We start from the raw sequence: 15,894 nt of genomic DNA, 5'->3' as shown, positions 1-15,894 counted from the left end.
ATGCTTGATAATTGCATCGGTGATTGACCGCTAAACCTCAGATCCATTTGAAATGGATCAGCCACCAGTGTTTTGCTGTGTCGGCACTTCCCCCAAACCAAGCCAATAAAAACAGGGCTGAACCTGAGTTTTGGGTATTAATTACGACCTGTTGGTTAATGTCTTTTAACAAGCTAAATCTCCCATATCTGCTCGTTAGCCACAATACCTTTGTTTCTGCTTCTTCAAGCTATCAGTCACTATCTGCCTTCCTTATTCTTCTGTGTTTGTTTGTTTGTTTCACTGAGGATGTTTCCTAATTCATGATTTTTAAATAATAATAATTATTATTATTACATTTATATGGCGCTTTTCTAGACACCCAAAGCGCTTCACATTGAACTCCTACAGCACAGTGTCCCCGTCACTATACTGGGGCATTAGGATTTGATATTTTTATTAGGACCAGGGGGAAGACTGCCCCCTACTGGCCCACCAACACCACTTCCGGCAGCAACTCAAGTTTTCCCGAGAGGTCTCCCATCCAAACCCATACCTGCGTCATTTGGCAGAGCCAGGGTACACGTTGGTATGGCCGCCGGCAGATACCCGTGGGTTAGCTATTGTCTTAAATTTGCCTGTGGAAGAAAACCAAAAGTAGGAATCTTTTTTTTTATGCATGTAAATTTCTTGGATTATAGCTGAAATTCGTTGGCCCTTGACTAAAGGGTCAGACCCGTCAGCCAGCGGCCAACGTGTCTACTTATCCATGCACGTTACAATGTGAAAACCACCACCATCCCAAACATAAGATCAGTATTTTCTCAGATTACTGCGCAGGGTAGGAATTGCCCGATAAAGCCAACGACGTTCTTCGGCTGGTCAAACCAATACACAAGTCAGTGTGAGCATAGCATGGAGTCCAGAAAACTACTGTAACGTGCATGGATAAGAAGACACGCTGGCCGCTGACAGGCGGTTCTGATCCTTTAGTCGAGCGGTTAGCGATGCCTCCTGCGGTGCGGGCGATACGGGTTCGCTTCCCGGCCGCGGCAGTTCCTGTGGTTGCGTTGTCCCCCCGAATTCGCTACACTACGATACACGTATCGTATATGGTGAAGTAATGAGCATCGAAATAATGCGGTTAGACATTTCCCTGAAAACCTCCTTTAGGAGGACGTGTTGCTCCGTTGCTGTGCAAGAACACTGAACGGTGTTTCAGCAAGTCGCCTCTGGTCTCTCCTCGACATTTCTCACAGATGAAGTTGTGCCTCCGTGTCGGTGGACGGCTCAACCGGAGTTTGACCTCTTTGTCCAGCACCTCTTCGACTCGTCATTCATCCCTCTCGTCTTGACAAACCGGAGCCGTCGGCCCAGCGTTTTTATTCCAAGTTCTCACCGACTTCCCAGGACCAGAAGTCCAGGATGCAGGTACAGCTTAGCCGGAAACAAGCACGAACCGTAGAGACGTTTACTGGTTCTCTGAATGACCCGGTACTGGGGTCACCAGTGCAGACCCCAGTAATACCCTCTGTGGGCCTTTTTTCCAGGTATACACCAGGTCCAAGTTATCTGAATGGAAAGAACGCGATTGCAAAATGTTGGATTTTTTTTTAATTAAAAAGATGACACACACTCCTCTAGTCCCCAGCCGGGTGAAGTCATTTGGCAGGAACCAATACTGTTCCTGCCTTGTTTGTTCCTTTGGCGGCGAGAGTCAAATACTGAGTGGCCTGAACATCATTAAACACTTGAGGTTGAGGGGGAGGGGGGGCGTCCGGGTAGCGTGGCGGTCTGTTCTGTTGCCTGCCAACACGAGGATCTCCGGTTCGAATCCCCGTGTTGCCTCCGGCTTGGTCGGGCGTCCCTACAGACGCAACTGGCCATGTCTGCGGGTGGGAAACAGAATGTGGGTGGGTATGTGTCCTGGTCGCTGCACTAGCGCCTCCTCTGGTCGGTCGGTCGGTCGGTCGGTCGGTCGGTCGGGGCGCCTGGTCGGGGGGGAATAGCGTGATCCTCCCACGCGCTACGTCCTCCTGGTGAAACTCCTCACTGTCAGGTGAAAAGAAGCGGCTGGCGACTCCACATGTATCGGAGGAGGCATGTGGTAGTCTGCAGAGAGGGCGGAGCAGCGACCGGGACGGCTCGGAAGAGTTGGATAATTGGCCGGATATAAGTGGGGAGAGAAAAAAAAGGGGGGAGGTTGGTGAAGGCCTCCTCTTTGTTTTCCATATTTAACACTCCATACATGTTATTGTTTTCAGTCTGGTTCTTCATAATAGCGAGGTAACCCCTCGGCCTCCCCCCAGTCCGGTCAGGCCTATAATTATGTTTTATAGTTACGTGTTCTATGTGACCTTCGGTCATCACTAGCCAGTACTGTACATGGCTGTGGTGCTGACCACTGAAGCAAATGAAGGGTGAATAATTCTTGCATCATTTATCATTTCCTCCCATCGGTGCACAGCTATCAAAAACACTTTTACAGTTATTTGGTCTCTCATTGAGCCAATTTCCATGCTCAGTTTACCGTCCTGCAGGAAGGCTCGCCAGCCGTCCGGCCCTGTCCACATGACACGAGAACTCTACACGGTATTTCTCTCTGCAGAGAGCTTAGCATCAGTTCATTTTCAAATCCACAAAATTATGCTCTGCCATAGATAAAGTACACAAGGCTGCAGACGCCAGCATAAACGTAGACATGGAAATTCCAAGTCAGGAATCAGGAATATCTATTTGTCATGCGGCTGTCATTCCATGCACCTGCGCACATGAAATGAAACAAAGTATCGTTTCCCCAGCCCACAGCACTGCAACACAAAGACAAAAACATGTACCCAAACTACAAGAACACATATCCAACATCCAGCCATTATCCAAACTGCTTATCCTTACTCAAGGTCGCGGGCATGCTGGAGCCTATCCCAGCTGTCCAACATATTAAAATAATAATAATAATAATAATTTCACTGTCCAAGAGAACGAACGCCAGGATGACTTCGGAACTGCCGGTCTGCGTGGGCTATGTGGTGTATTGGATCGAGCACTCGGTGCTCGATTGTGTTGGACTGTCACCACTACTGAGTTCTGTAATACACTGGTCTAGCCTGTAGTGTGTGATGTCTCCGTCAGTAAAGATCAGACTTGTGCCGCATCCTCGTCTCCGTGTACTTATATATATTAGTGATTAAGTTAGTAACCCACGAATAGTAACACTACAATAGTGTACATAAGAGAAGTCACAACAGGCTAGCAGTTAGCTTAGCCTGGCCCGCTTACACGTCCTGTCAGACCGCCCTCGGTGTTTCCTCCTCAGGCGCAGCTCCAGGCAGGGCCGTGGTCCCCTGGGCCCACCGGGTGCAGCAGACCAGGCTCCCTCAGCCGATCCAATGCCAGCTCTCCCAGCCAGACACCTTCGACACACCTCCCCGCACTCCACACAACGACACCAAAAGCACAGTCAACGCCAGGCGAGGCCGCCGCCAGACCGCCCTCGGTGTTATCGGAACCACCGGTCTGCATGGGCTAGCAGTTAGCTTAGTCTGCCCCGGTTTCTGCATCCTGTAAGACCGCTCTCGGTGTTTCCTCTTCGGGCCAGGCTCCAGGCAGGGCCGTGGTCCCTGGGCCCACAGGACGCAGCAGACCAGGCTCTCCCAGCCATCAAACGAAGACACAAACTTAGATGCAGACGTTGACAAAGACCATGGACAGTACTGGGTGAGGCCGCCGCAAGCGTAAGTTCACGTCGCCATCTTTCCACACTGGTACTGGGTGAGGCCACTGCAAACGTGAATTCGTGCCGAGTATAGAGAGGTATGAGACATTTTAACAGACGTATGATACATGCAGTATATATGTAGTATGTATGATTAATATATTGTAACGTGCATGGATAAGTAGATACGCTAGCCCTTGGCTAACGGGTCGGACCCTTTAGTCGAGCGGTTAGCGATGTCTCACGTGAAGCGGGAGATACGGGTTCGCGTCCCGGCTGCGGCGGTTCCTGTGGTTGCCCCCCGAATTCGCTACATGTAGTATGTATGATGCATGTACTATGTATGTACTATGTATGTAGTATGTATGATGCATGTACTATGCATGATGCATGTACTATGTATGTACTATGTATGATATATGTACCAGGCCCGTAGCCAGAAACATATTTTGGGGGGGGGTCGGGCAACACTGCCGAAAGCTACCGGTAAATAAAATTCCAACACTGTATACTATAGCCTAATACCTAACCGTACGGTAAATGTCAACGTATTAATGGCCCGTAGATAATCATCAATGCAAAAGTGGGTCTTACCTTATAAAAGCAGGTCCAATCGTTTTTTTTGTCTGCAAAAGATGTCCAGTACCTCTTCCGGCGTCACCACAATGTCTCTGTGCTCCGAGAGCAATGTCAGTCCATTAAGCCGTCTTTCCGTCATTGTACTGCGCATTTTATCCTTGATCCTCCCCAGACGGGAAAAACCTCTCTTGACATGGGCACTGGTGACAGGAAGCGTGGTCAAAACGCAGAGAAGCTTGAAGATGCTTGGAAACAACTCACTGTTACAGGCATTTAATGCCTCAATGGCATTTTGTGGAACATAAGTTGCATCTTTCCATTTATCCCGCCAGGTGTCAATTTCTGACTTTACAACTTCCAGATGCGGTGACACTTCATCAGGAAGGAGAGCGCTTGAGCTGAGCTGTCGTTCAGCATGCTGACCTTAGATGGCAGTAATGAGCAGAGGTTGGAGATCACATTTCTGTGTTTGCTGAAGCGTTCCTTCATCTGTGATGAATAAAAGTCAAGCATGACTATGAAAAGCTTTTGCCGGTAGTGATTTTCACAGGCCTTCAATGGCTCCTCATTGCAGTCCATGCCTCTTCGTGGTCGAAATTCAACCCCATACTTGGCTGCTTGGGAAGAGGTCTTTTGGAAAATCTGCCTGAACTCCATCTCAGAGTTAGCCCTCATCTCATCCACCTGCTTAATAACAGCATCAGTAGCTGAAACGCAACTCACCAAGTCACAATTTTCCTTCTGAAGGAAGGTGGACAGGTGGTAGGTTTTTGCAAGCATCTTCTCACTCACATTCATGGACAGCATGAATTCTGCATTGTCAATTGAATTAAAGAGCTGAGTGGCTTTGACAGATGTGTCCCCTGTGAAGGTTTCCCTGATTTTCTGCAGGCTGGATCGCGCAGGGTCTAAAAGCTCGTTGAATGTAAATATTGCGTCGTGGCGTTCGACCCATCTCGTTTCACACAACTTCGTCAGTCGCGTTTTCTCGCAGTCGGGTAAAAGACGTTACGTCTCGTGTCGCAGACTGCATGCAGACCGCAAAGCCCAATCATGGAAAAAAGTGCAGATTTCCGAGACAATTCCAAAGCAATTTCGCACCATTTGTACAGTGCAGCACTTGTTTAGGACCAAATTCAAACGGTGGCTGGCACAGTGCACATAAACTGCTTGCTTGTGCTTCTCTTTGATTTTAGCTTGGGCACCATTTAAACGGCCACTCATGGCAGATGCGCCGTCGTATCTCTGGCCACGTAAAAACTGTAAATCAACGCCTGCATTTGTCAACTGACTTTCGATTGAATTGGCGATTGCCTCCCCGGTTAACTTCTCGATATCAACAAAGGACAAAAAATCCTCTCTGATGCTATATTGGCTGTCATGCTGGTTCACGTATCTGACACAGACAGAAAGCTGCTCCCGCCCTGAAACATCTTTCATTTCATCTGCCAACACAGCGAAACACTGCGCGGAGTTTACTTTCTGCACCAGTTTGTTTGTTATCACATCTCCAATTATGCTGATTATTTCATTTTGTACATCAGGACTGCAGTAGCTAGCGTTTGCTGCACATTTACTCAAGTGTTGTAACAGTACTGTGTCGCCAGAGGTCGCCCTAAACCTGAGTAAAGCCCTGAAATGTCCGTCATTGTGAGTTGGCTCATGTCACTGGTCCTGAATCAATATCACCTCTCAGGGCGAGTTCTTGGCGGCCGCAAAAAATCAACGTTGCAATGATGCTTTTGAGTTTTTCTCTGTTTTCTTGGACTCGCTTTTTTCTCTCAGAATCTAGCCTCAGTGAAATTGCATCCATTTTATTGTTGAGAACCATTTGGAAATTGTCCGCTTTCAAACATGCATCCTTGTGATATGCCTTTTGTGCATGGTCTTTGAACGTCTCTAAAGCATGTTTCCAGTCTGAGAAGTGGACATTAATTAGCTCGCCAGCTTTTCTGTGCCCTCCCTTGCCCACAACATGCTCGACTGCAAACGCAACACAGTGCTTACAAAAACAACCGTCGGACCTTGTTGAGTACACTAGCTAGCCAGCTAAACTGGTGAGTCCAATGACGTTGGAAACGTAGTTTACCTCCTAGTTTTGTAGGGAATGTTTGTCCGATATTGGCCGTCCAGTCCAGTGAGTATATTTCTCTTCTCTGTTCGTCTGATATTTTCCCACCAATATAATCCACAAAGTCGTGTGAAAACGTTTCCGGGGTAGAGGACGGCGGGTCTGCTAACTCTGGCTCCGTTTCCGAGGAGGAGGACGGCGGGTCTGCTAACACTTGCTCCGGGAAATCGGTAACGTTAGTGACCAGATCATCTGTAATGTTCTTGTTTTTCTTTTTTGAGTCGGGACACGTTGAAACAAAAAAATCACTGATTTTACGAATATTAACTTCACTGCTCTTGCCTGATTTACAGGCAGCTTTCGGCGGCTCCATTGCTTTTGAAAAGCAAACTATAGATCGACCATTTAGCTAGCATAACCAGGGGCAGGTTGCTTAGCTGACTCGTCAGACCCCTGAGCCAATCAAAAGCGTGTGATTTTATTTGTTTTACGAAACAGACCAATAAGATACATCATGTCTGGAAACAAATTAACTGACAGGTTTAACGCCTGTCAGTCACGATAGATGCAGTGTATGAGTAGGCTAGAGGGGCGGGGACAAATAATCAACACGATAACTAAATAATTATTGGTGCCATTTCAGACGGGCCGTGGGGTTTCGGGGGGGGTTCAGACACGAAAACCACCTACCTGGCTACGTGCCTGATATGTACTATGTATGTGGTATACATGATGCATGTACTATGTATGTACTGTGTATGTAGTATGTATGATGCATGTACTATGTATGATGCATGTACTATGTATGATGTATGTACTATGTATGTAGTATATATGATGCGTGTATGTAGTCTATATGGTGTATGTATGATAACAGACATTTTAACAGCATAACACCTGAGTATGACATACATGCCAACCAATAATTGCAAAAAAATAAAAAGGGATTTTTGTTGTTAAACAGAATTCCTACCAATAAACATGCAAATCTGAATTTTGCAAGGTACCTCAGATGTGCTTTGTGACGCGTCGTCTCAGGTTTTGGAGGAGACTGCAGAGCTGCTGGCTGCAGTGTGTTTTCTGATCCCGCTCAGACCGTCAGAGGACAATGGCGAATATGTTTCTGTTTATTTCTGTAATCCCTTCGTGTTTGTGATGAATAAATAGATGGTCTGTAACACTGGGGTGCCCTAGTCAGCCGTGGGTTTCAAACAGCACCAGCAGTCGTTTGCATGGCAGGTACAGCAGGAAGAGCAAGCAAAACAGAATTAATCAAATGATCCTGAATGGAGGTTGGATGGGCAGCATTTGTCCTCCTAAGAGGGCTCCTTTTATAATGGTGCTTTACTGTATCGGTGCACAGCTCCAAGAGAAGAAAAGGAAAAACCAGTGAAATATGAGCCAATCAAAATAACGTTTGTTTAATAAAATATATTTACAAAAAATGTGTCCCCTGAAGTGTGTGAGCTTCCACTTACCTTAGACTTACCAGTGTAAAATAGTGTAAAAGCACCATTTTTTAATGTGATGGTAAGTTAACACACCGTTTTATGGGTCCCTCAGTCAGCTGAGTTGATATCGATTTGAAATGTAAGTATGGAAATGCTTCAGATGGGTGAAACGGTAACAGCCTGGATCTTTCAAAACCAAATTTCTTATTGCAAAAAATGAAAGCCCATTTCAGGCCACTGTTGACTAAGTAGATTAAATAAATAGATGAGTTATTTCAGAGAGAGACGGCTTCTGGCTGAAGCCTATTTGCAGTTTTATGTCATTTCCCCCCCATAGGCTGTATTTATTAAAGAGTCATGACTTCCTCGTTTTTCTCGATTAAAGACAACCTTGTTAGCTCATTTCTCTAGTCAAATTAAGCACCTACTCAACGACTTGTGCTAATGAAATAAATGATTAAAAATCACATTTTTACTTGTTTTACAGGCCAGGTTTTTGTGATTGTGTTGCCAAGTCCGGCAAACCTTTACCAAACAATTCTGTCCGTTCTCATCAGACAGAAACTCAATTCTACATTTTTTTCTCTAAAAAAGAAGCTGAGGGTTTGAGATCAATATTCTTTACGTTTCCCATTGCACCAAAAGCCGAGGAAGTTCACTTTGCACTTCTTAATGAAACATACCCCTCTGCAGAATTTTGAAGGCGTGGATTTGGTTTAGATCACAACAACTGCTCATTCTGTGATGAACACACTGAAACAACTGATCATCTTTTTTTATGAATGTAAATTTGCTAATGCTTTTTGGGAAGATTTATTTGCATGATTGGTTATGGCCTAAATTTGTTCATTTCCCTGGGCTATACAAATAAAATTGACTTGACTTGACTTAATCTAACAGAAGAAAATGTTTTGTTTGGTATACCTGTAAAAGATCCAACACATGACCGGGCAATCAATACAATCATCATCCTTGGAAAAAAAATGTTATACATTATAATAGATTCATGAAAACACAACCACATTTCTATATTTTTCATAAGGAGTTGTGTCATTACTTTTCATCTCAGAAATGTATGGAGAAAAAGAATGCAGTGACACTTTGCAATTTAGTTGAGAGGCTTGACCTTGCAGAGACCCCCTAGCTCTCTTTCCCCCTACTGGTTTTTTTATTTTTTTATTTGTTACATTTATTTAAATTTCCATGATCCCCCCCCCCCAATTCTAACCTCTTGTTATACCCGTTTGTTCTGCATGTGCCCATTTTAAGGCTTGTCTGTTGCCTGGTTAGTTGTCCATGACACTTTATTTTGGAGCCCACTGCTTTTCCTGGCCCTCTGTCTGTGATTGGCCAGTACTGTTGCCTCCGTTGGTTGGGTTGGTTAAGGTTAGCGTTAGGGCGGGGTTAGGGTTAAGGTTAGCTAATCAGAGGCGGAGTAGGGGCGGGTCTTCCTAGAATCCCAGCGCCTGGATGCTACGCGGGGCGCGTCTTGCCAAGAAAAGCAGTGGGCTCCATAATAACGCGTCCAAGACACTGTGCCACGCCGTTGTTGTAGATTTGTTAATAAAAAAGAAAAACGTCCGAGTGGGCGGGCGAGCGAAAATTCAACCAGTAACATCGTGGAACGTTTTCCACCGTCCAATCAAATCACACCATTCTCTACGTTCCGTCCCACCCCAACATCCTGTTCCGCTAAAGAACGTTACGGAAGCGAGATGTACTCTGAATGCCCTTCCATGTCGTCTGTAGCGGTTGAAACGCACTACAATCCGGTCGCGTCGTGTTAAACCTGTCGAGGGGGACAACAAACGCTAAAACATCTCACGTGCTAGTGCAGCAGGAATGAAAATACCTGCATTTATTTGTACGAAGTTCGTCAAAACACCCCATTTATATTCCCAAGGGAGCAGTGTTTAACGTGATATTTATTTCTTTGTGTTACGCTACAACTGTAAGCGGTTATTTTCTTGCCCAGTGCGGGATTCGATACGAAGTGTACTGCACCACAAGGCGACATCACTAACCGCTCGGCTAAAGGATGAGACCCGTTAGCTGGAGGCTAACGTGTCTTATTAGTAGTTTACACAACGATGCCCCCTTCTGGTATAACCTGGCTATTACTGGTTGGTTCGAGTTGTCTGTCTTTGCTACAGTCGTTCCCTTTCCGTGGCGATTGCGGCGAGGACGGTACGTCAAAATGAGCTCCGCTTCTGTTTTGTGATACGATATGTCATAATCTGCTTACACGTTTTATCTAACTGTAAAGTGCCTTATAAAGTAGCTAGATCACATTGCATGGCGATCAGACAGTTGTGAATGTTTATTTTGCTTATTTTTTTTCGAATATATCGACGCTAGTTGAGCATGTTCTGAAATGCTAGCTAATGTAAACTACTAATAAGACAAGTTAGTCCCTAGCTAACGGGTCTGACCCTTTAGCCGAGCGGTTAGTGATGTCGCCTTGTGGTGCAGTACACCTCGTATCGAATTCCGCACCGGGCAAGAAAATAACCGGTTACGTTGTGATTCATTGCCAGGTGTAGCGGACTCTGGACATAATTCACCATAATGGACCGCCCATAGAATCCATAGACAATCCATAGATCATATCACGCCTGTTCTTCAGCAACTCCATTGGCTCCCTGTTAAATACCGAATTGTCCTCAAGATCCTGCTCCACACCTTGTAGGCCCTTAATAACCTGCTCCACACCTTGTAGGCCCTTAATAACCTAACTCCTTCATATCTTTCTGAACTCCTTCATATCCACACACCCTCCCGCACTCTCAGATCTTCCCCTGCTCTCGAACTCACTACACCATCGGCCCGCTTGACTGCCATGGGGTCTAGAGCCTTCAGTCATTCCCCCTCCCCCCGCCAGTGGAACTCTCTCCCACAAGACATTCACAACATTGACTCTCTTTCAACCTCCACAGCCCGTCTCAAAACGCACCTTTCAAACCGTCATATTCAATCTGATCCGCGCTTCACTGAGTTTTGCAGACAATGATTTTATATTTATCTGTTGTGCTAACTTTTTATTTTCTACCCTGCTTTTTGACTTTATGCTGTCTGGTACAGTGCTGCTTGTTTTTGTTTTTTTTACTGTGTTCTGTGTACTGTCCTTGAGCGTTCTGAAAGGCGCCCACAAATCAAACGTATTGTAACGTGCATGGATAAGTAGACACGTTGGTCCTTGACTAACGGGTCGGATCCTTTAGTCGACTGGTTAACGTTGTCGCTTGCGGAGCGGGAGATACGGGTTCGCGTCCCGGCTGTGGTGACGGTCTCCGGGGCAGTTCCCCCGAATTCGCTACAGTATTAATACGATTCTTACTCGGTTGACGTGCCGCGGGAGGTCGACACGGGCCCTTTAAGGAAGTGTTTCCGGGTCGACGGGGTGGAGCTACGACTGTGCTGTTGGAGCGGCGCCATGTTGCTCTCGCTGTGGCTTTGCGCGGAAGAAAATAAAACGACGCACTCGTTCGTGTAACCAATGAGCGAAACTGTCCGTGTCTGCGTTCCTGCAACTTCCACACGGGTATGTTTATTGCGTATTTCCTGCCGTGTTAATACATGTTTTTTTTTGTATTTTGTTCGTCGCATGCTAGCATGTTAGCTAGCAGGCTGTCGCGCTTTAGTGAGGAGAAAACGGGTTCGTGTGACGTGGGTTCGTCAGCTAGTTGCGCGTTGTAACTCGAACTTGACCAGCTGTTATTTCGATTCATTGCCAGACATTAATAACCGGGACACTTGCGGCCTGAACCCGACATAGGATCTGCGTGGGTGCGGTTTCCGCTTCGGAGTCGTGACCGGAACATAGAGGTCAGTTTCACTAGCAGCGTGTTTCTCAGGTCAGTTGGGACCCTGAGCCACTGTTTGTGTCGAGCGGTCTGACGAGGTGACCCGGTGGCACATGATCCCTGTTAACGTCCCTGTATGTGTGACCTATTTAGTGGAAGGAGAGAAAAGCCAATAAAGGTGACCAGAGGACTAAAAACAGATATAAATAGCTAAAACAGCCTTTTTTTCCACGGTGGACTTTGATTTGAAAGCAAGGGTAATAAAACTGTTGGTCGTGAACTCTCCCGGTCTGCTTTCTTCGTGTCAAAGTCCTGCGAAAGTGTCCCACACATTTTGCGACGATGTTTGAAATCATCAAAAAACACACAAAAAACACCCCCTCGTGATTCCACTTTATACGTGTGTGTACACAAACAGCAAATGCCATGTGCTTATGGAGGCTTACTCAAGGATAACGGGTGTTTGCAGCTTAAAACATTAACCTCTTTAAAAGTCTAATCCTATTGGCTGTGCACTACATCGGATTGTGACCATTTTAAGTAAGGGTTAGAAGATAAAGAGTTACAACTGCTGTTAGAACTTAGTTGACGTTGGCAAGATCAGCGAATCGCGGTTGTTTTAGCCTTTATTGATTTTTTTCCCCCTTTTCTGCAGCTTGTTTGGAAAAGCCTGCAGCTTTGACGCTCCGGCGCGGTTCTGACAAGCTGTCAACGCAGAAAGCAAGGCAGGATTTCTCAGCGTGCACGCGTCTCGGCCTCGTCGAGGGGGCTATGTCAGATGACCAACATGACCTCATGACCTCGACCATTCATCCGCCAATTACAGATTAGCTTGCCATAAAGCGCAGCATACCAAACGCGGGGCATTTGCGTTACGCATGCACAAATAAAGAGAACTGTGCTTTTCTTTATTTAGTTTTTGTTTTGCACACAGACGCTTTAGTTGCATCACAGGCACATGTGAGTCTCGGGCAGGCGGTGAAATGGAGAGTTTAGTCAAAGAACTTAAAACGCACAGGACTCCTCATCATTTTTTCAAGAGTGCCCTGGTCAATAGAGCATCAACATTATTGCAACACAAACGATACAAACGGACACATGCAACTGCCACTCACTACAGACGAATGAACACAATATCCAGTTAATACGCAAGACGAGGTCAGGGACGAAAATCCGGTCATGATGCACAGACAAGTACAAATTTCTAGAATGGTCTTGGTGAAAAATGTAGGTGTAATCACATTGACAAACTGTTTTACATGATCCAATATTAAAATATCAGTTTTCACTATCAACACAGCCACAACGACCAATCCCTGTTTTGTATGTCATCCACAATAGGTTTACTTTTGAGCGCCACATGCCTGTGCAGCCCGACAGGCGAGAGTCCACGGGTGAAAGGTGAGACGGCGTTGGAAGAGTTGTTTACAAAAGAGCCACTCCTGATCCTCCTAATCTCCGTATACTAATGGTAAACCTCCCAACAACCCCTGTCAAAGCTAACTATACCTGTAACACTGACACTGCTGCAATACAATCTGTTTTTGTATCTCTGCCACCTCGTAGATGAGGTGACACACAACGGTGTATTGATCCTCCTGTGAGGATCAATTACCGAGAGACACGGAGGTACGTCAATCCCACGGCCCTTACAACTGTATGCATGGACACCGCCATCAGCGCCCTCTACATCTACTCGCCTTCTTCCTCCTTTTTTCATAAATGTGAGTATACAGTTGACTGCTAATGTAAATAGCAGGAAATAGAGAAAAAGGAGAACATAAATCCTTCCCTACTTTTGATTCACATTCAGATTTAGTTCACAGAGGGTGTATCATATCATGGTGCATGAATGGTCTATGTGTAGAGACAGATGACCTCACAGCTCCATCTGCGGAGGTTACCTCATGTGAGGCCCCATCACGATCTCAGCATGATCGGAAATGGGAAATCGGAAATCCGAAGTCAAAACATGGCACTTCCTTCCTCCGCAGCTTTTTTTTTCTCCCTTCCTATCCGCGTCTTCCCACATTGGCATTCACTTCAGTTACACAGAGTCCACCCAGAGACAACGAGAGATGCATGGTGGATGAATGAAAAGGGGAACTTGAACGCCCACACTGCCAAGCGAGCGGGGGAGTGAGGAGGATGTGTGCACGTCACTGGGACAGAGAGTGCGTGGGCTGGAGGAGCAGGGTGGGAGTGATGGGGTGGGAGGCGTTCCAGCACCGCTTTCTCTCTCTGTCTTTGTCTGTCTCTCTCTCTCTGTCTGTTTGTCTCTTGGTCTCTCTCTCTGTCCGTCTGTCTCTCTGTCTCTGTCTGTCTGTCAGTCTGTCTCTCTTTTTGTCTGTCTGTCTGTCTGTCTGTTTTCTCTTCCCTCATTTCCCTCACATTCGGCTAAATCCTTCACAATGGCTCTTTGTGGGTTGAAAGGATGGAACAAATTTTGCAACGACAACAGAGCTTAGCTTACCAAGGTTAAAAGAGATCTGTCCCTCGTCTGTCTACTGTCATCCATCATTCTTTACCATTTTACTTTTATCTGTGTATGAAATGGCCTTCCTGGCACCTGTGTCTGAAATGAATAATAATAATATACTTTATTCATAAAGCACTTTTCATGCATAAAATGTAGCTCAAAGTGCACTACAATATGCAGACAACTGATAAATACAACTAGGCAATGAGTTTTAAACATGTTCAAGTATATAAACGACAATCAATAAGACAATAAGATGATAATAAATGCACACATAAATAGATAATAGTTCAACTAAAAGTTGAGCCAATTAACTCAAAGCAGAGTCGTGTGTTTGTGTGTGTGTGTGTGTTCACTTTAGCATGTGTGTCCAGTATGATCAATGTGACTTTATTTATGACAAATCCAGTGTGTTTTGTGCTAAAAGGGGTGGATGGGAATACATTAAATACAGCAAAGGCCCGAGGGTCTGTCAGGCCCTGTTGGACTGTTGTTGCCATCAGATGGCTGGCAGTTCCCTTGTTCACATCCAGGACTTTTATGGCTGAAAGTTGAACAAGTTAGACTTTCCAGACTGTTGAAATGCCTCTTTCTCTGTCTCTCTCACACACACACATTCGAGTTGGCAAAGAAAATGAAATGACTTAAAGTTTCAATACTGAAGATTTACATGCAAATATATTTGCTTTTTCGTAACTTCGCTGTCAGATAGATGAAGATACTTTATCGTCACTGTCCATACATACAGTGAAATTCATTCTCTGCATTAAGCCATCCTGTTGTATAGGAGCAGTGGGCAGCTGCAGCGCCCGGGGATCAACTCCAGTTCTTCTTTCCATTGCCTTGCTCAGGGGCACAGACAGGAGTATTAACCCTAACATGCATGTCTTTTTGATGGTGGGAGGAAACCGAAGCACCCGGAGGAAACCCACACAGACATGGGGAGAACTTGCAAACGCCACACAGAAAGGACCTGGGATGGCGTGGGGTTCGAACTCAGGACCTTCTTACTGTGAGGCAACAGTCCTAACCATTGGACCGCCGTGCCGCCATGTCTCTGGCATATTTAAGACTACAGCTAATCCATGGATATCCACATCATGGACACATTTGTAGTTGGTTATTTTAATTTTCAAAGCTGACTTTTCCAAGGAAAATAGACGGCATCTAGCTTTTCATGTTTTCATCACAGCAGGCAAATACAGAAGCAGACGGCTTGAAGAAGATGCTGTGTCTGACAAACCGATGTGACAGAACCAGCTCAGAAAAGACCTTTACCAACAGATAGTACAACATCAGTGACTAAAACCAAGACTCAGCCGTGATTTCTTGTTTGGCTGTGGGTAAGGTGCTGGCGAGTTATGTCAGAGGAGTTCCTCGAACCAATTCTCTGCAGTTTCCAACCAGTCGGGATTACTAGTCACACACAAGAGGACGGTGGCACATGATAGATGGGATTCGATTAGTGCTGGAGCTTCGGTGACGGGTTGTTGGAAAAACAAGGGCATCTTAATAGCTCTGGTGTAGAATTCAATCCAATCCATTTCAGTTCGACTTTACAATATTGTTGTTGCCCAAGTACACACTGGCTACACAAACAACGAAACATGGATTTTCATGCAAACAAATGCAAATTTTGGTCATGCAAGTGAAACCTAAGGTGCATGGAGGTACTACAGGCTACTGATAATGCTTCCATTATCAATATGTCCTGTCGTGTCGTATCGTATCCTGTCATGTCATGTCATGTCATAGATCATATTATGGCATGTCATATGTATATATAATATGTCATGTCGTCATATTGTATCGTGTCA

Source organism: Lampris incognitus, chromosome 11 (assembly GCF_029633865.1).
Source record: "Lampris incognitus isolate fLamInc1 chromosome 11, fLamInc1.hap2, whole genome shotgun sequence".
Classification (NCBI taxonomy): Eukaryota; Metazoa; Chordata; class Actinopteri; order Lampriformes; family Lampridae; genus Lampris; species Lampris incognitus.
The sequence above is the reverse complement of the archived record's forward strand: the minus strand, read 5'-3'. Positions refer to the sequence as shown.